The sequence below is a fragment of the Euprymna scolopes genome, chromosome 34 (genome assembly GCF_053919585.1).
Source record: "Euprymna scolopes isolate OS-2025 chromosome 34, ASM5391958v1, whole genome shotgun sequence".
In the NCBI taxonomy this organism is placed as follows: Eukaryota; Metazoa; Mollusca; class Cephalopoda; order Sepiida; family Sepiolidae; genus Euprymna; species Euprymna scolopes.
Window position 1 is genome coordinate 19,639,884 of NC_136515.1, and position 22,808 is coordinate 19,662,691.

The window sequence follows — 22,808 nt, forward strand, 5'->3', positions numbered from 1 at the left end:
AGAAAGGAGCAATTATTTGATGAAGATCCATGAAATAGATTTTTCATAAGTTAATATTTTAAAATATTATTGTTTAAGGTCATTAAAATTGTATACCTATATATACATAGTGGAGATGGTAATTAATGAAAACTGAAGAAAGTGCTCAATACTGTTGTAGAGCAAATATGCGTTTTATTTTTTATTACCGTATCTTTCTGTTAAGTTACATTATTGTTTCGGCTACACGGCCGTTTTTTTGGACGTCTGTAGCGTCCTCAGACTTTTACAGGATGCTACAGACGTCCAAAAAAACGGCCGTGTAGCCGAAACAATAATGTAACTTAACAGAAAGATACGGTAATAAAAAATAAAACGTGTATATATATATATATATATATATAAAACATTTCAGCCCGGCAGTGGTAGTAGGAAGGCAGGATCGAACCCGTACCGCGAAGAAAGAAAAAAAAAAAACGGAGGAAAACCTGATGTCTATGCTGTTACGACCACCACCAAACCGGAAATGACATTTTTTTAAGTTAAGGCTAGACAATCGAAATGAGAGGATGACTTTCAAAAATATTGGTGAATAAAGCGACCCCCTAACCCTGTAGAACAGTTCCCAGTTGAAGGTGAAGATATTAATGTTTTTAGCCAATTTTTCAATATTTTTCGCCTGAAAGGTCGGACTTTAAAACGATACTGATCTTGGTAAACTCCGTCACCTCTGTCAAAAGTTTTAGGCAGACATGCAAACATACATACATTTATATATTGGTAACTGAAAATTTTCGACCCAAACCGATTAAAAAGCTTGCTCTATCTCTGAATACCCTTTATGTAAAATTTCAAATGTTTAGACCAGAAATTGTCTGAGTAATTTGGTAGAGACCGCAGTGGTCAATTTTTTTTTTTTTTTAACTTTGACCCCTATTATGGCCCCCTTAACATTTATTGTTTTGGGCTCAAATCAAGTTATTAAGTTAGATCCATGTCCAAGGAATCTATATCTAAAATTTCAAGTGTTTAGACCCAAAATTGTCGGAGGAGTTTGGTAGAGTTCTCAAAGGTCAAATCGTTGAACGTTGACCCCATAACAGCCAAATTTCTGGCCGAAAACCCGATCAAATATTTTCCCAAATCTCAGTACCCTGTATATCAAATTTCGAGTCTGTAGACTGAAAATTGAGAGAGTTATTGCGTAGGGAAATGTAGACACACAGACATGTTTACTTTTATAGATAGATAGATATACACACACACACACACACAAAATAAATATTCCAAAAACGTGAAATTTTGCAAGGGGTTTCTCAGAATAAAATGATTAAAGAAGAAAATAAAATGTTTAAAAAGGAAATGTTTTACTTTATAAAACGATTTTATTATTTAATTTGAGAAATTCCAATTCAAAATGTGTTTTTAGGAGCAAAGTGTAGTATCTGTTCTAATACTATACTTTACCTTTTCTGTCCTCGATCAGCGGAGGAGAAATCCTTCTAGACTGGAGCAATTTTTATTTATTTATTTTTTTTTTGGAGGGAGCTGGATTTTCTCCACATTAAAAACCGACCTTGTATCTAACTCTGCCCTTGTGGGGAGACAAGCAAATAGGAACAACAATAATGATGCTCATAACAATAATCTGATATTTTGACATCAGTTATTGGAACAGGTTTACATTTTCTGCAGGCCTTAAATAAAAATTCGACCGAGAAAGAAGTTTTAACCTCTTGCACAAATAATGGATCAAATAGACATGAGGCACCCCCAGAATTAGCAGCAACCAAAAGGACACATTTTGCTTGAGCATAGATCTTTTACTCTTTTTACCTACTGGCAGGGCTACTTAGCATTGCCCAGGGCAAAATTGTAACAATTTTTACCTCCTCCTCCACTTTCCTCCTACTCACCTTATCTTTCATCTTTGTCCAATCCATTCCTCTTTCTGTACATGCACACATAATTCAAGTCAGCATAAGGAAAATAACTTGGAAAATAAGAGCTGCTTCCTTTTACATGTTAACATTAAAAATTGTGTTTACTTTTTGAGAACATTAAACGTAAAATGTCAACTTGGCCTCCGAAGAATTTTTTTTTTTTTTTTTTTTTAATTTTAGTTATTTTTGTGGTGATATTGATTTAAAAAAAAAAAATACCAACTTTATAAGGATTTGTTAAGTATTTTTTCAGTTTTAGCGAGACATACAAAACATACACACAGACGTTTGCTTTTTACATAAAAAATGAAAAATTGTTTGCCTTTTATATAATAAAAAGATTTTTACAGCAAAAAAATATATATTTATTTAAATACAACTAAAATTAGGGCCCCACAAGCCAAAATTCTAGTAGATATCAAATATTAAAATGTTGATAAAGCAAAAGAAATTGTTTTTGGACTATTAAAACAATTTCCAATGCTATTCATTTATTTTTTTTTTTTTTATCACTTATGTTTAAATTCATAAATTAATTTTACCCATCCTAGGAAGAGAATTCTTCTTGCTCTTTAATACCTCAAAATACATGCTAAAATAGAAAATATACTTTAATTCTGGGATTAAGTTATGTCTAAAAAAAAAAAAAACAATTGCTTGAATTAACCATAATTTATAACTGAAGAGATCTGCACTTATCAATTTTTAGTCCCCCGACAATTCACCCTTGTCTGTCTGTTCGTCCGTACGCACTTTTCTCAATAACTAAACTTTGGAATTTTTTGAAATTTTGCATAAACATTAAACATATGAATAAAAAAGTAACAACGGATTTTCCAGGAAAACTCCGGTTCCCCCTAAGGGTGCCTTTCGGGTTAAAATAGTTAAAATTGACACTTTTGTGCTTATTAAAAAAAATTGATGCCTTGGATTTTCATAAAACTTTCAGAAAAGTTGTAACTAACTGATTTCTACATAATTTTGTTTGTCTATACTTCACGATAACTCTTGGGTGTGCCCCAAGGGCCGTTTTAGGGCTAATAGAAACACTCCACTTTTTATTATCACTTATGTTTGAATTAATGTTTTGAAACATGTAAATGGAATCTATGCCGTCATGTAAAAGCTATAATTATTTTAAGGTAATGTTTTAAGTTCTATTTATAAGAAAGTCCAAATAACTTAGACGGTAGAATTTAAGACTGAAGATCAAGGGTTTTGTCTTCCGGTCATGGTGTTATCTCCCTTCCATAGCGGGAAGATGTGAAACTAGTCAGAAGTGTGATTGAAAAGCCAATGACAATGAGGAGAACTTTAGCCAGCAAAAAATGCCCGAGACGACTTGTCGGCATTCCCCAGTAGAGGGGTCTCAGACAATTAACAATAAATTAACCCCGTTTTTAAGGGGAGAAGGCAAAGCCTGAGATAGTAGACTTCCTAAAATTGCACAGAACCAACAACATACCTCAATGTCCCAATTCAATCTCAAGTGATGATGGATACTCCCTGTGCATGTAATTGTGAGGCACGGGTTGTGCAATTCCTAGCTACATCTCCTCTGAATCAGCACTGCTTGAGTCCAATGGCAAAGAGAAGTCCAGGACGACTGGAAACAATAAGCAAACAGCACACAAGCATCAAATTCCAAATGGTCACCCATTTTAGTACTGACCAGGCCCAACATTGCTTAACTTCAATGAACAAACCAGAACGAAGACTAGTTTGTGTGGAGTGAGAGAACAACAGTATTCTAACAATACCACCCCAGATCAGACGGTAGCTGCAGTTGTTAGCGGACGCATACAACTCTGCCAACAAATGTTTTGGGATGTAGGTTAATACTAACAAGACCAAGACCCTTGTCCAACATCCATCAGGACTGATGCTCCCAAACTTTAACACCACAGTAAACAACCAACCATCAGAAGTTGACCAGTTCTTCTACCTAGGGAGTATCCTAACATCTGCTCCCACATGCCAGAAGGACATGGAGAACAGGTTCAGGGCAGCCCACTGATTCAACTGTCACGTATTCAAGAACCATGTACTAGCGATGGCCACCAAAATAATGATGTCCCAGGCAATAGTTGTTTCCAGACTCCTGTATGCATGTGAGACATGGACGCTGTATCTGGAATGCTTACAGCAAACTAAACTGAGGCAGATTTTGAAAATCCCTTTAGAAAGCCACACCACCAATATTGAAGTCCTAGAACGAGCCTCATTGACCAGCGTTGAGACCACCACCATCCACCACTGCCTCCGCTGAGTAGGACACGTCTACAGGATGGATAATTCAAAGCTCCCCAAGAAAATGCTGCATGGAGAACTGGCCCAGGGTATGAGGCTATGAGGAGCCCTCAAAATGTGCTACAAAGACCAATTCAAGAGAACTCTGGCTTTAACATCGAGGAGGAAACTGCCAGGGATAGGAAGACATGGACAGGTGCAGTACACCATGGCACCGTGGACTTTTAAGGAGAAGAGGAGAGAGAATGAAAAGGCTAGGAGGAGGAGGAGGAGGAGAAGAGAGCGATGAAAACAACCCCATCCTCCCTTGTGAACCCTGTCCACGACTCATCATAGACTTGGACCACATCATACATAAACATCCATCCCAAAGATGGAAGAGTAGTGACAAATGATGGGACCCGATACTCAGAAACGAGCGGGAGCTGACTATGAACCAATCAACAGAGGAAAGGCCATTTCAGAAATGTCCTAGACCGTTCACTTTGATGCTGAGGGAAATAATCCGCTGATTGAAGTGGTTTCCGGCCACAACATTCACTTTATATTTTTTTTTGGGGGGGGGGGGTATATTTACTATTAATGCAATATTTCATATTGTTTAAAATAGTAAGGATATGATATTTTGAAAGGAAACAAAAAATCAATGGAATCTTTATATAATATAGGGCTTTTTTTTTTTTTTTCAAAAAAACCCTTTAAATAAAATGCTTCATAAATAAAACTTTCTATTATGAAAAGGAAAATGTGCTTATAAATAAAACTATGTATATTTTAACTTGTTGAAAACAAAATACTTGTCTATATAAAAAAAAAAAAAAAATTAAAAAACAGTTGTCTGTGTGTGCGCGTGTATGTCTGTCTAAAAGTAAAAAGAAATTACAAAAACAAACAGCCACAAAGTATATTTTTGATAGGCATTGCCTACAACAAATATAATTTTTTTTTTTTTTAATTCATTCTCTGGAAGTCAACTAAGCCATTTTTTTTTTTTTTATAAGAGATTTAATGTACTAATTAGGAAAGAAAATGCTTACTTATTCCTTGAGGCACATATATATATATATATATAAGGAGAGTTGTTTGTGTGCATGTCCAGAAAGAGGAATGAGCTAGGCTAAGGAGAAAAGATAGACACAGAAGTTTTAATAGCACTAGGGGTGCTTAATCAGGTTGGTACTTCTAGTGATAAACAAAAATGAAGAACTTTTATATTGTACATACTTGTCATGGAATGAAGATTTTATTTTCCAAAAATCATAAAATTTGATTAAGTAGTTTTTTTTTTATGGAAAACAAATTTGCCATATTTTTTTTTTTTTTTTTTAACCAATAAGTGACATAAGAGGCCATGTTTTTCTAGAGGACATAAGGCAAGGGAAGTAATCAGTGATTATTTTGACAGTTTCCACATGCATTGGGGTTGTCTGTCCTTGTCCACATATTCATTGATTGCAATAAATTAGCTTTTTTCAATCTCCAACCCCCTATGTCCATGACAAATAAGCACCCTACCTGAGAATTCTACGTTCAAACTTCTCAGCCTAACATTTGCGGGCAATATGAACTGGGACAAATACATAGAGGACATTGCAAAGGCTGCTGCAAAGAAGGTGGCTTCCCTCTATCAAGCTAGAAGACTACTCGTGCCTGAGAGTATCTTGTACCTTCACAAGGCCACCATTCGCCCAGTATTGTTGCATCTACCACTTGTCTCTCCCTCTTAGATAAGTCCAAAAAAGAGTTGTCAATCTAATTGGTCCCACTTTATCAACTAAGCTCCAGCCCCTGTCCCATCGCCACAATGTTGCATCACTGTGCAATGTGTTCTGATGAACTTGTTTCACTTGTACCCCCTCGGCATACATATCCCCAACAAACCCGCTTAGCAATAAGACCTCACCCCTTCACTGTTGTTGTCCCTAAATGCCAGAAAGCTTTCTATTCTAATAGTTTCTTCTCTCGAACAGCTAGATTTTGGAATTCCCTTCCTGCTGCCTGCTTCCCTGGCTGTACTGATATGCAGAAGTTTAAATGTAACAAATACCTTGTTAATCTTTCTCCTAAACATGGCTTCAAATAGTAGCCCCTTTACGTCCGAGTGATGATATGCTTTGTAAGGGGTTAACACGAGTAAAAAAAAAAAAAAAATCTCATTGAAACCCAAAATTTGATTTTCTTGGAGAGAGAGTAAAAAAAAAAAGAAACTACTTGATCAAATTATGTGATTTTTGGAATGTTTAATTTTCGTTCTGTGACTGGGTACGTACATCATACAGACTTTTCTATATTTTCTTTAATTTTAAATTCCGCCATAAGTGCCAATCTCAATAAACATCGAAATATGTTACACTTTTGCCCGGAGCAATGCCAGGTAGCCACGCTAGTATAAAAAAAAAGGGGGGGGGTAATATTAAGGCCAAATGTGTTCTATTGGTTATTACCTGTTTTAGGGTACCTTAAATACATTTGATCCTAAATTAAAAATAAAAAATTTGAAAAAAAAAAAAAAAAAAAAAGTTTAAGTTGAAATAAAAAAAAAAAAAATATTAACCATAAGAATTGGAAAGTTCTTATATAGCATTGTATTAATTATTACTAGGGCTATGACAACAGAATATTCTTATTGATAGTATATATCTGACAATTAATCAACCGAGAACCATATCACTATATAAAAGCATATAAGATATCAGCGGATACACACTCGAGAGTCAAAACTATGAAAAGAATATGCTGTTTTCTTAGCCCTAGTTATTACTTATTTAGGGTGGCTCAAATACTAAATAATTAAAAAAAAAAGTTTGTTGGAAAAAAAAAAAAAAAAAAGAAGAAAAGAGAAAAAGGAAAAAAAAATTTAAAAAAAAAAAAAAAAAAAGAGAAAAAGGAAAAAAATAAAATAAAATAAAAAAAAAAGTTAGTTGAAATTAAAAAAAAAAAAAAATAACCATAAGAATTTGAAAGTTCTTAAATAACAAACAAATTAAATAATTATAAAAGCAAGCGTATCGTGAACCCTTCACTCATTAATGTGTTTTCGAAGAATTAATCTAATCCATATATAAAGGGTTTCTGGTTGAATTTACCTACAGCAATACACCTACTTCAATTTGTCTACAAATACAATTCAAGTACAACAATTTATCTATAAGGAATAGTTGATTAGAGCGTGTCATCCTGCCTCCTGGACACATCAAAATCTAAAAATACAAAGGAAATTATATCTTGTATTATTCGCATTTTTCAGATTTCAATCGATATCACTTCTGATCTTCTCCAAGCATATTTTTACAAAGTTGGAATTTTTATCTTGAGCTGTACAACTACACAATATTTTGAGCTGAGCCTTTTATTTCACCCACGGGAGTATATTGTTCTTATTCCATCAGCCATGCACAGATAGAATTCTCAAGTAAGTAACGTTTATTTTATTGTCAGTAGTGAACATTGAACCTTCAACCTCCTGAAAACTGTTACTCAGAATTGATTATTGCTTAACACTTTATCTGTTGTGTCATGTGAAGGTTGATGTGTTAATCCTTACTGCAGGCAATATTATGAATAAAATAATCTTATAGAGCTTCTACACAGTTATGGCTAATTCACAATCCACCTCCTGTAGATTAAATAAAAGATTCAGTTTGAAATTTTATATAACTTCTTGAATTTGAAATTATGTATCTGAAGAAATTTGGAGGTAACATTGACTGAAACGTTGCGAAAAGAACAAGATAAAAATAATATTAAATAATATTCCGAATAATCAAAAATTATCATGCCTCAAATTCTGAAGCATGAACAATACCCGCGCATTCCAAAGACGTGCTTTAATTTTCCCCAGTTGTTAATTTCGTGCAATTTTGTATTTGAAAAAAGAAAAAAAAAAAGAAAAAGAAAAACAAACAAATTTTCTCCAGGGGAATTGAAATTTATTTCCTGAGATGTTCACAGCAATTTGGTCAATTTCATTTGATGTGTATAAGAAGAGGTAGATAGGTATAAAGATTACACATTACCAGAAATAGAGAGGGGGAGAGAGAAAGAAACGGCGACTGACTCCCAACCCCCCATTTCCTAGGTATTTTAAAATTTAGTGCTGAGGAAATTTGGTAATACTCAGTTTTTTTGTTTTTTTTTTAATTAGTTAGTTTTGAATTTATTGAGTATATAGATATATCTAAAGTTGAAAAATGTAGAAGCATCTTGAAATAAATGAAAAATATAGAACAAACACACAAACTGTTTTAAAAATATGCTTAGATGCAAAAAAAAAAATAAATAAAGACAAATTTTTTTTTTTTTTGCATCTAAGCATGTTTAAAACATTCTGTTTATTCTATATATTAACTCATAATTCTGGAAGAATTATTTTTTAAAACTGTGATTAAGTGACTGCGTTAATTAAATTTGAAAACTAAAAACAAACAAAAATACATTTGTCAACTAAGATATTTTGTTTATTTACATAATTTAAGGTGATTAAAAGTATTTTTTCACAAAGATGATAAAAAAAAGAACAGAAAGTCAGTTCTATAAAGGTTGAGAAGGGGGGGGGTAGCATTTCAATTTAAACTAAAATTCATAAATAAACTTCTCAGAAACCTATTCTAATGCTTATCGGTGTGTTCTGGGAACATTTTACAGCATAAAAGCAATTCATAACCCAAAGTCTTAAATTTAAGAAAAGAAATCCTTATTATCTTATTTTTTTTAATATAAATTAGACAAATCACAAAAAAAAGGAATCACGAATATTTATGACTTATCAAAATATACTGCTCTTTACAAAATGTAAATAAACTTTAAATATATATTTTCAATTCTACATAATATAATCTTTTACCCAACACTTAAGAAACGTGTAAATTTAATTAAAGTTCCATGTGTATGTTAAAGTAGAAAAAAATTACTCAAAATGAAAAGATGACCTTGTGTCTAACTTTGCCTACATTAGGACGCAAGTAATATTTGGAATTACCTCCTCCACCTGTCTGAAAGTGGTGGCGATTTATTGCCAGTCGTCTGACTAAAGACAGAAGAGATACTACACTTTGATCCTAATCTATAGGTCAGGTAGTACAAATTTTTTTTTTTTTTTTATGACAGATTCTATTTATGACATTTGATTTCGAAACAAAGCATTTATTAGTACATGTCCGGAGTTGAATCTAATTTAAAAAAAAAAAAAAAAAAAAAAAGAAAAGAAAAAGAAAAAAAAACAGAAATATCTTCATGACATATACCCATTACAAAATAAAAATGTCTCTTTAAAAAAAAAAAAAATGACGTTAATTGATCAAGTAGTTTGTGTTTTCGATACTTGTACAGTTTAATCAAGACATTAAAAATGAAAAAAAAAAAAAAAAAAATTTCACTTAATTACATAAAGTAGTTTTTGTCTTTTTTTACAGCGAAAAAACAATTTGTTATGATACCAAGGAAAAGGTTAGATTTTTAAGAAGAAAAGCTGGGGATGGAGTGTCGGCACTTTAAATGGAGTTATCCCCCGTGGCATGTTCAAAAAATGCAAAAGATGGGTACCTTCATTGCACTCTCATAAAAACATGTTTTCCGCTGTAAAAAAAACAAAAAAAAAACTACTCAATCAAATTAAGTGAATTTTTTTCCGGCGATCTTCAGTCCAAAATGGATACGTACAATATAACTTTTTTTTTTTTTTTTTTCTGATATTTTCATTTTTTAATCTCTTGATTAAACTGTACAAGTACCGTTTTTTTTTTTTTTTTTTTTTAAGAAAATCAAATTATGAAGAAGCAAGACGTTACATCATTATCAGTTCTTGTTAAGATAGAGTTGACGGATTGATTTTTTTAATACATAGTTTTAAGGAAAAACAGTACTTACTTTCATGTCAAAAATAGTAATATATACAAAAATACGAAAATTCATTGAGTAGAAAATTATAGTTAAATGTAATTTTTACGGAAAATTGGTAAATTGCATTTTCTCTAGATGTGAACATCTTGAAAATTGTGAATACAAGGGAATACTTATCTTCCTTTTTGCCACTAATTTGTAGCCTATAGCAATAGACTTTATTTTTACTAAAACACAATAGAAGTTGTTTTACTCAATGAATTTTTGGATATATTACTATTTTCGACATGACAATTAGCTAAGTAATATTGTTTTGGCTTAAGACGACAGATTTTTTGGATATATTACTATTTTCGACATGACAATTAGCTAAGTAATATTGTTTTGGCTTAAGACGACATACTTAAAAAAATATCACTCTTCCAACTATATTAACAAGCACTGCTTTTTCTTCCATATTTATTCAAGGGAGAGAACTCAATTCTAACTACCAAGAGATCAAAATCAGCCCTTTAATGCATGTATTAATTGCTAAAAAAACCTTTAAAATTTGATTTACTTAGCAAAAAAAAACAAAAAAAACAAAAAAAAACCCAATACTTTGCATATGACATTTTTGTTCGTACATTGTAAAGATTTTTCTGTACTTTTTTTTTTTTTTTTAATTAGGTTAAACTCTGAACATGCACAAATTTTTAAAATTAGTAAAACCTAAATTTTCCACTCATGGCAACACCAGATATTTCTCAAATACCTTCTTGCATTTCATCATTTGTGATTGGACAACCTTAGTTTTGAAAATGGTTCTCGAAGGTGATAATTAGGGCTATGACAACAGCATATACTTTTCATTGTTTTGACTCTCTAGTGTATATCCAACAGTTAGACAGTTAATCAACAGAGAACCACATCAATCACTCTAAATAAAAGTATATAAGATATCAATGGATACACACTCGAGAGTCAAAACAATGAAAAGAGTATGCTGTTGTCCTAGCCCTACTGATAATGTACATACAAAATTTTATTATATAGATTAAGATATGCTATTAAAACATTTCAAACTAAAAAAAAAAAAAAAAAAAAAAAAAAATGTAGATAAATTGTTTCAGTAAGTATATTAGCATAAATTGTATTTGTAGACAAATTGTTGTAGATGAATTTACCTAGAACTGAATAAAAAGATTTTCAATGTTTATATGCATTCAGATTACAAACCGATACATATATACACACAAATTATGTAAAAACTATACCTTATGTATTCCAGAAATGTATCATGGTTTCATTGACATTTAAATAAATAATTTGTAACTTCACATTTTCACGATTAAGGATTTTATTGATTTCTTTCCAAAATGCCCTGATATATTTAAAATAAAAAACAGATAACTCAAATTTACAGATAAAAGTTTCTTCCAGAGTAAACCAGTATATAATGTTAATTTCCTTCCTCTTAAGAGATTCAGAACCTCTTAAAGCAAGATAGAAAACTTTTAAAAGGTGTTATTTATTTATACAGGCTGCCTAAAAAAAAAAAAAAAGTATCCACTTTAACTTAGCGTTTTCTGGACAATAATGGTCACCAATCAAGATACTAATCATGATGAAAGACCCATCCCCACCCACCCGCAAAAGGAATATAAAACATCTTTATTGTCACAAGATAATTACGCCGGAGTATTCCATTACACTCTTTGTTCATAAACAAAAGTTCCATTGTTATTCGAAGTGTGAGTACATTTTGTGAGAGACTGCATATGCAAAAACAGAAAAATAATTTAGCATTATACACAGAGCGTCTCAAAAAAAAAAAAAAAGTAAATAAATAAATACCGTGATGACCAGCTTTGTGACGTTTGCAAATTCCTTGAATCACTTATCGCTGTCTGGACAATAATGATCATCAATCTGAACATTTCCAAACATGATTCTTTAATTACATTTGTCTTTTCTCAATTTTGACCACTTAGCAGCTATTTTTGCCAGCTAAAAACCAAATCGAATTTGCTCCACAGGCCCGAATCCCCTACATATCAAGTTTCAAGTCTGTAGACCAAAAATTGACAGGAATTTAGTAGAGATTGTTCTACACAGACAGAGCCACTTATATATAAGAGATTTCCAAAGCAAAAATATTTGGTAAAATATGCAAACATTGTTTTATCCGAATTATTTCATTTTGTTCTACAGGTTCGAATCCCTACACATCAAGTCTATAGACCAAAAATTGACAGTAGTTTAGTAGAGACTGTTCTGCATAGACAAGGTCACTTTTTATACATAAAGCCTATTTGGTAAAATATGCAGACGTTTTCTATTTTCATCTTGAATTATTCAATTTTTTTTTTGGGGGGGGGGGCTTGGAGAGGAACTGCTGGCAAACAATTCTAAAGATAAAATTTAGTAGCATTATCTGCTGATTTTAAATCTTTGTGATGGAACATATGTTGTCAAAACTAATCTATTGGTGGAATTAATTTTCTCACAATGGAACATTTATTTATTTTAGTATATGTGTGTGTGTGTCTGGGTGTTTTTATGGGGGACAAAAATGCTTATTCAATTACGTTTCATCCTTTATTTATACGAATCCTTTAAGCTCGATATAACTACAGAGCATCTACAAATAAATGACAAAAAGTCTTTATTGCAAATATGAAGATGTTATCCATCTTACCATTTATTTATTTCAGCATGGTAAAATGTTAGAGAGAGAGAGAATGTCTATAAAAAAAAAAAAAAAAAAAAAAAATTTTAAATGGGGTGGGGGGTTGTGATGAACTGTATCGTGAGGTTTGCGAATCTGTTGGTGCATGTTGTCTGGACAATAATGATGCTCAATTTGAACATTTGCAAACATATTTCTTCAATTACATTGGTCTCCTATACTCTGACCTATTCAATCTGTCCTATGATAGCCGAATTAAAAAGCTTAACCTTTTCTCCTTTGAGCACCAATGATTACATGGTCATATGATTTTGGCTTACAATCTCAATGAGCATTATGAGATATACCTTAGGACCTTTTATTCACACCTGCACCAGAAAGAGGAGTACGTGGACACTATATGAAACATTTTTTCTTACATGACATTGAAGCACAATTGTTTTATTTTTTTTGCAAATAAATTGAATCGAATTAAATATCTTAACACTGTCTATTTTAAAAACGTATGTACGGCATCATCGCGTTGACACACCGGTTCTCGTTAGATCACCGAAGTTAAGCAACATTGAGCCTGGTTAGTACCAAATGGGTAACCATTTGGGAATTCTAGGCGTTGTATGTGCTCTCCGCTTATCTCGGCATACACTCCACTTGCCACTGGTATTTAATAATGTTGACTCAGAAGAGGTGTGGTTGGAGATTGCGCACCTCCTGCCACAAAAATGTCACACGCAGGCACCTCTATGTCAAAGACTGAAGGAGCCTGTGTATTTTAAAAATGTAAATATTTGTTGAATTGATATATGTCATAAAATCGATATCAGGTGATCAAAAGTAGGAAATGAAGGTAACTTAGCAAACTTTTTTTTACAGGGAAGTCAACATTTATCCTGCATTAGAAAGATGAGTATGTGGACACTTTCACCACTGATTTCAATTCAACCAAACGAGGGCTGTGTTCTTGTTCAGACGCCCAGGATCTTGGAATAGGCTTCCAAGTGAAGTAATAAATGCAACAATTTAAGGTAAATTTACACAAGTGCTAGACTACTGCGTCATTTAAGCTTTTCTGCCTTTTCCCCACGTGGTATTGAAGCACAATTGCTTTATTTTTTGCAAAATAAATTGCAAAATAAATTGAATTTCACAATGTTCATAAAAAAAAAAAATTAAAAAAAACTTTTTAATAATTTGAAGGGTTGTAACAAAGTGCGCATGGGTGCGAGATAATCAGCAGCAGCCAAAGGATAGCTGGCTAGCGAAAATGTTAGCAGCAGCAGCAGTTGTTAAAGCACGGATGCAAATTAGCAAGTGTGCACAACCTTGTGTCACAAGAAAAGGAGAAAGAATACACCATGTGGTCAAAAGGAGAAGCAAGTTGCGGCTGGCTAACGGCCAGCACGAGGTGGCTGAGAGAGAGACTTTTAAAAAGCATATGTGTGCGAAAAGATTGAAAGATAATGAAATGTGTTGTTTTGAAAGAACCATGAATAAATGCATTTCATTTGCACTTTTATTTTTTTCATTTTTTAAAATTTTTTGTTCATTTGTGATGGTGCCAGACGGCGTGCAAGTCCGAGAGGTTTGAAATGTTAATAGTTAAAAATAATGGGGATGTTGCATTATGAGTACATTTTTTTGAGACACCCTGTGCATATTTACTTTTTATTTTCAAGACGATTATCAAACGTAAATTAACATCATGTATTTATCTACTCTACAAGAAACAGCTGTAGAAATTAATGTTTTTTTTTTGCTTTTTTTTTTTTTAAATAAATTAAAGACTTATCTTAATTTTGAATATTTAAATAGTTGTGCAAAAAAAAAAAAAAAAAAAAAAAAATAGAGTTGCTTTTTGTGAGACTAAAAATATCAGAAAAGTACATACATAATATGAGAGTTGTTCCAAAATTAATGCCTCCTATTTTTTTTTATTTTTAAATTCTGACCGAATGGATTAGAGGGTATTGTAAATTGCATTGTTATCATGACTGAATTTACACATGCATAACCTGAAAACTTCATCTCTCTGTTGCAGATATTGACGTTATGAGACACTAAGAAACTAATCCCAGTATCATGGATGTGTGTCAGAAGTAGAGATGCATCATTGAATTCCTCCATGTAATAAAAAAAAAAAAAAAAAAAAAAAAAATCGCACATTTACAAAGCCGATACAGTTGATGCCAGCACACCTAGGAGATGGGTTTGTTGATTTCAGAGTGGCAACAGATGCACAGCCACCTTCCCAGAAAACACTGGGTATCAAGGCTCTCATTCATCATTGGTAAAAGAGAACGAGAGGGACTATATGTAGAAAAATAAATTCTGGAAAGGTTGCTTGTTTTAATGGTACCGATCCCATTTTTGTAACTCTTCAACTTTTTAAGTACAAAAAAAAAAATTAAAAAAAAAAAAAAAAATAGGAGCCTTTACTTTTGAAACAACCTTCATGTTTATATATAAAATGTAAAATGTATAAATAAAAAAAAAAAACCTTCGGAGCAAAGAAAGTAGATATGTAAACTTTATGGGTAACTGATTATAAAATATGTAATAATAAAATTAGAATTAAAAAAATTAAGGTGTTAGCATTTCATTTCAGTATATAAAAAAACAAATCTTATACAAAACTTTATTCTCTATTTGCACATTAATAATGCTATTTTTTTAACATATTTTGTTGTTATAGTCAGCTAATGTACTTCCGGTTGCAGCATGGATGCAACCCGAAGTGGTGCCAAGGTAAATCGGTTCCTTCATTTTTTTCTTTCATTCCTATATCTCCCCTGTGTATGTACGTTTTTAAATTTTTTTTTTTTTTTTTTTTTTTTTTTTTTTTTTTTAAATAATCATTGAAAAGTTTTTTCAGTCTTATTTTAATTAATAATTATTGAAATTAATTCTATTTTTCTAAAAAAAAAACAAAAAAAAAAACCCCCAAAAAAACACTTTAAAATCTTTTAAAACTATTTTCGAAATATTACGTATTGGATACATTCTTTTAATGATGTTTGAAATTTTGATTTCAATAATTGTATTTTTATACTTTCATAAATATATATTATATAAATACAAATAAATGTATTTTTATAACTTTATAAAAAATATTTCTTATAAAATTTCAAATAAAATAAAAACTTATTTTTTAATTTTGTTATTGAAAATAAAAATAAAGATTGTGTTATTTTTATCTGTAAAATTTTGTATATTTTTCAATCATACCCGTTTCTTATATTTAATTTCAATAAATCTTTTTGCAATAGAAATATAAGTGAAGACCTTATTTGTCTTGTCATTGCTTCCGGTAGCAGCCATGTCGAAAGTTAGAAAGTACGCTAGCTGACTATAACCTATATAAAGTTAGACACAAGGTCAGTTTATAGTGGAATTCAACCCAACACCCTTCAAAAGTGAACCCTGTGAAATACAGAGTAAAAAAATTAAATTTTCAAGAATTTATTACTCATCAATCAAGTCGGTTGAATGGCGAGCTAATTAGTAAATTAATTTTTTGGATCTGTGATTCTATTAAAAATACCTTTTATTTTCTGCAAAAAAGTTTATCTATTTTCAGTTTTATGCTAATGATGCTGGTTTTTTTTTATTAATGTTTATCATTTGATGAAAAGGGCTTATCTTTGAAAATCCATGGATTAAGGATATTATCTTTATTATAATTCCTTGTTTGAATTTTTGACCGATTTTTTTCATCTGCTTTGTCTATTATATTGAGTTTTGTTTTGTTTTAATATTTCTCGAATCCACTCAACTGAAGATCAACTGTGCTATTTTTGGACTACTACAATAACCACAAATATAATTTCCATGAATTTAAGCTGCGTTGAATTTTTTCCAACCGGACTAATTGTACTCAACTGGATTTAAATTTGGATTATTTGATTCTTTCTAAGGATTATTTTCTCTTTTTGGATTACCTTTGAAAGAGTCTTCATGTAGTAAGCTGCAAGTTTATTCAGGGTTTGTTTATATTTTTATACATATACTTTTTTCACTCGTTTTAAAAGGACATGTACACTTTGCAATTCATTACTATAATAAATTGCGGTTTCATTTAATGCCGTAACCAGCAAATTCTAGCATTGCTACAAATATGATTTACTGATTTCTTTCTGTCCTCTGGTGAGAAGAATAGCAAGAATAGCATTCTTTGAAACTCCACGGAATAAGAACTTTGAAAATTGTTTTTTGGAGTAGTCAGTCGAACAATAAATTTAATTGTAAATTTCAACTTACTTTTAATTTCTTTTCTTATATATATATATATATATATATATATATATATATATAAATTGCTTTTTCACCCCGAACAAGGCCTAGTACCACTTGGACGTAAGGAGATACCATTTGAGACAAAATTTGCAGGGATGCAGCAGCAATATGTCTGTTCATATTAAACTTTACTGGAAGCAATTTTTTTTAATTGCTAGTAAGTCTATTTTTTGTTTATAATATGATTCCCTATGAATACAATATGTTCTGGGTATTTTTATAATATTTTATGAACGTTCATTTTCATTGGAGCTGGTTTTGGGATTTCAATATATTTCAATTATTCATCGAATTACAGTGGTGAGAATTTTGGATCTTATTAAGTACAATTTTTCTCAAAACTTATGAGAATATATAATAATCCCTTAACAACTGTGCTGGTATTCTCTTCATTGCGGATATATATATATATATATATATATATAAGTGAATGTATCTGTGTGTACATTTTCCTACGCAATAACTGAATTTTAAGTCTACAGACTCGAAATTTGATATGCAGGGTCTTCAGATTTGGGAAAATCTTTGTGATCGGTTTTTGGCCAGAAATTTGTCTGTTAAGGGGTCAAAGTTCAACGATTTGACCTTTGAAAACTCTACCAAACTCCGACAATTTTGGGTCTAAACACTTGAAATTTCAGATATAGATTCCTTGGACATGGATCTCACTTAACTTGATTTGAGCCCAAAACAATAAATGTTAAAGGGTCATAATAGGGGTCAAAGTTTAAAAAATTGACCGCTTTTTTTTTTCTTTGCCTAACATACACCTCCAAACACCCGGGCAACGCCGGGCTGAAATGCCAGTACATATATAAAATATAACTTTATTTGCATTTTTCAAATTTTAACAAAGTTTCTTTTACATGACGCAATAATCAATTCACACTTGAATTCCAGATTCTCCTTTTTTCAATTACTATTTCATTAACTAATTGACTTTTCTTTTTCTTTTAATTAGTTATTCTATTGAAAATGCCTTTTGTTTCACAAATGTTTCTTATCCAGCGCGACCATAGCCAAGATTAAACTCACTACACGAGTTTGTAGTGTAATTCATATCTTGCGGTAACTTAATACTTGATGCTTCGCCAGGGATATCAAGGGTATCTTTTTTATCGTGACGCCATCATTTAAGAGCGCCCCATCTACCCTCGAGAGAAGGATAAACTGCGTCAGTTTCTCAACCTGGTATTTTACCTCTCATATATATATATATATATTTATTTATTTATTATCTTCCACCAGACTATCCATTGACGTGTAATCACCTTTTTCTTCACCATATTCCCTCTGCTTCACCTTTTGTTTTCAAGTAAGATCTTTGACTTACTTGTTGTTTCATCAAATACTTTTGCATGCAAAATCCGATCTCGCATTTTGCTAATATCTACCCTCTGATGAGAAGGAAAGTATTTCTTCGAAACTCCGCGGATTAAGGACTATCCATTTATCTAGTGTTTCCTTTTCAGATTAAATATGTTTTTAACTCATTTCAAAGTGTTTTTTTAACATGTTTTATTAACTGTTTGCTTGTTTTATAAGCTCTATTTCCTATTTGGTTTTATCGAGCTTTTACATCTGGCTGAGATAACTTTATAAATATTAATTCTTTAATATTTATAACATTCTTTAATTTTACCATCTTGGATCATTTTGGTAAATTTAATTGTAATTTTTATTTTATATATATATATTTTCAAGCACATGCCTGCTGAAATTAAAAAGACCACTCAGCAAATGGAAAAGATATCCAGAAAGATCGGAAAAAAGAATAACTGTCGTGTTCAATCAGACATGCTTGAATAATGACTTGTTGACAAAATATACAAATATATAAGCAGTAGTGTTCATGAGTGTGTGCGTGTATGTACAACTTTCCTACAGCACACACCATTGGACCGATCATGACCAAACCTGGCATAATGATGGTCCCCTACCTAGGAATGGTTCACACCATTCTCCAAGGTAAAGATAAAAAGTCAAGGTCATAGCCGATGTATATATACTGTCCTACAGCTTACACCACTAAAGTAATCATGACCAAAGCTGACATGATGATTGTCTCTATCCTAGATATGCTGCACACCATTTTTCAAGGTCAAAGATTAAGGTTAGGACTTTGCCATGCAGCAAAATCCTGTGTGAAGCGCAGGTATCTTTGCTAGTACACACACATATATAACTAATTTCTGACACTTTACTTTTCAATTTTAACTGAGGCAAGCTCCTGCTGTTGTTCATTTACCTGCAAATAATAACCTCCATTACACTGGACTTCTTTAAATATGGCTGGTTATCTTTATTTTAATATTGAACTGTGAATAAACTCTCTGCATGAGCTATTTTTCCATATTTATATTTTATATTCTTATGTTTTTTTTTTTTTTTTTTAAAGTTTTGTGACTACACAGCAACCAGCAAATACATAGAAATGTAAAAAAATGTTTTTGGCATGACTATTGGATTATTTTGCTAATTGTTTTTTCTCTGATGAGAAGAATTTGCATTCTTTGAAACTCTGTGGATTAAGGAGCACCTAGCTACCAGCTTTGGAGTATTCTACCAAATAATAAAAACTTTGTAAATTTCTACTTTACATCTGTTCTTTTTACACAAACACACACATATTATATATATAACCAGCACATAGTAAGCAAATTTAACTCGTATCCCCTGATTTGATTAACAATGAGTAAAAAAACATTTTGGATCTACTTTTTAACATAATTTATGTAGAAACTTGAATGTTTTCTTCCACGTTAACGAAACTCATCTTTGCTAGTTTCTGCTCATTTGATAGGTTCCTTAATTCAGGTACCATCTTTGTAATCCTTCGTCACACATTTCTTTATATCATTTTGCAATGAAGAGTTTGTGGCAATGGAGCAGCAAAATGATTCCAATTGTTTTTTCTTTTTTTTAATCTGTTATTCTATTAAAAGTACTTTTTATTTTTTCACAAAACAAGTTTTTCATAAATTTTCAAATTTATGCTAACCATTGATGCATTTTTTTTTTTTTTTTTTTTTTTGCTAATGTTTAATCTGATGAAAAGCGCTCATCTTTGAAAAACCATGAGTTAAGAATATTTATTTATTAAAATTCTTTGTTTATTATAATTTATTCAATTTCTATTTTCCATCATCAATTTTTCCTATAAATAATTATTCCAAATATTAGATCTCTTGGCCTGCTACAGGGATGGTCTTTGTTCTCTTTTATAAAAAGCATCAACATTTCTTAGTGTAATTTCTGATGGAACAGACAGTTTATATTCCCTCCTTGAGTGGTGTTAATACCTGGTATGTTAATTTTTATCTTTAACTAGGTTCGTCTACTTTATAACTACTTGTGAAATTTAAAACTTTATCAAGAAAGAAAAAAAGCTACTTAGTATTTGCTGGAAAGAGTTAGTAACTAGGATGAATGAATTTGGGTATTGTTTTTTAGCAAAATGACAATAAAAGTTGAGAAACAAAATTACTTTGCATATATTAAATTCATTATAGAGATGAGTATCATTTATTTATTTAGTGCAGACTGTTATCCTCATCTTTATTGTTGTTTCACGCTTCGACCAACTATTTCTGTTATAGTGGTTTCAATCCTACTCAAAGCCGGCCAGAGGCTTACTCAGCCAAAATATGGTGAGACGACAACTATGGAAGGCAGTAATTGCTGAGAATACAGTTACAAGATTCGGAGTTCCTATCTTGTCGCGGTTACCACCTGACGAAGGCCAGAGGAATAGTTGGCTAAAACGTCGCAAAACAACTAGGAAAGATAATAGTTGGCAATAAATAAATTTGTTTTAAATATTGAATATTTTATGATTACCAGAAAAAAAAGAAAAAAAAAAAAGAAAAGTTATTTAAGAAAAAATATTCTCCTTGTATTGAATTCTCGAAATTGAAAATCAAAAACATCTGTATGATGTACATACCCGTGATGAAATGAAAAATATTGTATTCCAAAAATCACATTAAACAGATCAAATACTTTTATTTTTATAAAGAAAAATTTTATGAGCATTGAAGGAGTGATTGTCTTGCCAGTCATTTTGAAAAAAAAAAGGGAGGAGGCACTAACCCTATGCGGGTTTAACCAGCTTCCTACAAGGGAGGAAGTTCCATGGGAGTATGAAATTCACAAATGGTCTCCAGTCACATGTTAGGGATGTCCTCGCACATATATTGCCTGGAATTCCCAAATTGGTCACCCATCTGGTACTGACCAGACTCAATATTGCTTAACTTCGGTGATCTAACAAGAACAGGTGTGTCAACGTGATTATGCAATACAAGGAGACGGGATAACTCAACAATAATTCAAAACTTGTGAGATTTATGTTGTAGTGCAAATGAATATAATAGTTTTCTTAATAAAAATAAAACTATTTGATTAATTTATGTAATTTTGGGAATGTGATATGTACATCATACAGATTTTTCTTTTCTTTTTTTTTAATATAGAAGGAATTCTGGACAATAAGTAAAAATATTTAATGTTATTTTGTTAATTTGTTTAAATTTATAAAATATATATCCAGTTTCTACTCCTTTTTTTTTGTCAATTACTCAAGTTTCTATTTTCTATAACAGACAAATTCCCAAACAACTTTTTTAATAGCATATAGATGGATATTGTCAGGTAATCCTGCTGGTTTTCATTAGGTGAACTAACATTAGTGAGTAAAGGGTCGACATCAATGAATTTTGAACTGTTTAAGAAATGTGAAGTTTTCAACAAAAAAATTATTTTGCAAATTTATCTTTCTGCAGCATTCAAATAAAAAATTTTCTTTGGAAATTAACATTTCAAATTTTATTTCCGAAATCATTTGACCAATTTTATTTAGATTTTGTTATTCTTAAAAGGATATTTTGGTGCTTATTTTGTTATAATATATATATATATATATATATATATATATATATATATATATACACACACAAATTTTAAATAGAAATAAAGAAACAAAATGCTTGATTTGTCTGTTCAGTGAGTTTTATTCAAATGACTGTTTTCAAATGTGAAGTATATCCCTTCAGCTATCAGTTAGTGTCAGATATTCAGGATAATTTAAGTGTTTCGCAAATATGCAGCTTTATTTATGAAACACTTAAATTATCCTGAATATCCAACATCGACCGGAAGCTGAAGGGATATACTTCACATTTAAAAACAGTCGTTTGAATAAAACCCACTGAACAGACAAATCATTGAGCAGTTATTTTCTTTATTTCTATTTTAAATTCGTATCGGATTTTTTTAATCCTTTTATTATCGTGTGTGTTTATATATATATATATATATATATATATATATATATATATATATATATATTGGGTGCGGCAGAAATACCTCCCACAGATTAAACTTTCAACTGTATGTTACTAATGAACTTAGTGCAACTTTCAACTGTATGTTACTAATGAACTTAGTGCAAGTGCCAATGATATTTTCATTTAGCTAATAACTTGCCATTTTATTTCAGGTACCCTCATCAAACAACATTGTTTGGACTGATATATATAGTGCTTTTATTGTAGAAATGTTTTTGAAGAATGGTGAATCTGCAACACAGCTTTCCGGGTTTGTTACAAGTTAGGACGGCATGATGCTGCTCCAGATAGAAAATACAGCTATGGGTTGCAAATTTCAGAGTTATGGGTTTGGCACGTAAAAAAGCCACTTGGAAAGCTTCAAAGCACTCGAACACCAGACATTATTCGAGCGGCGAGACTTCCGGTTACTCAGTCTTCTACATGTTCAGTTCACAAAGATGCTTTGGTCTTGGGATTGTCTGATTGAACAGTCGGGAGAATTCT

General features: G+C 31.3%; 1 protein-coding gene and 1 pseudogene across 3 annotated transcripts in view; one reads left to right on the forward strand and one right to left on the reverse strand.

Moving 5' to 3' along the window:
* LOC145259110 (nucleoporin p58/p45-like) overlaps window positions 1–22,808 on the reverse strand; it is a 123,336-nt gene that overhangs the window by 35,504 nt on the left and 65,024 nt on the right. The gene's annotated exons all lie outside the window — the stretch shown is intronic.
* On the forward strand, window positions 13,187–13,303 carry LOC145259437 (5S ribosomal RNA; annotated as a pseudogene).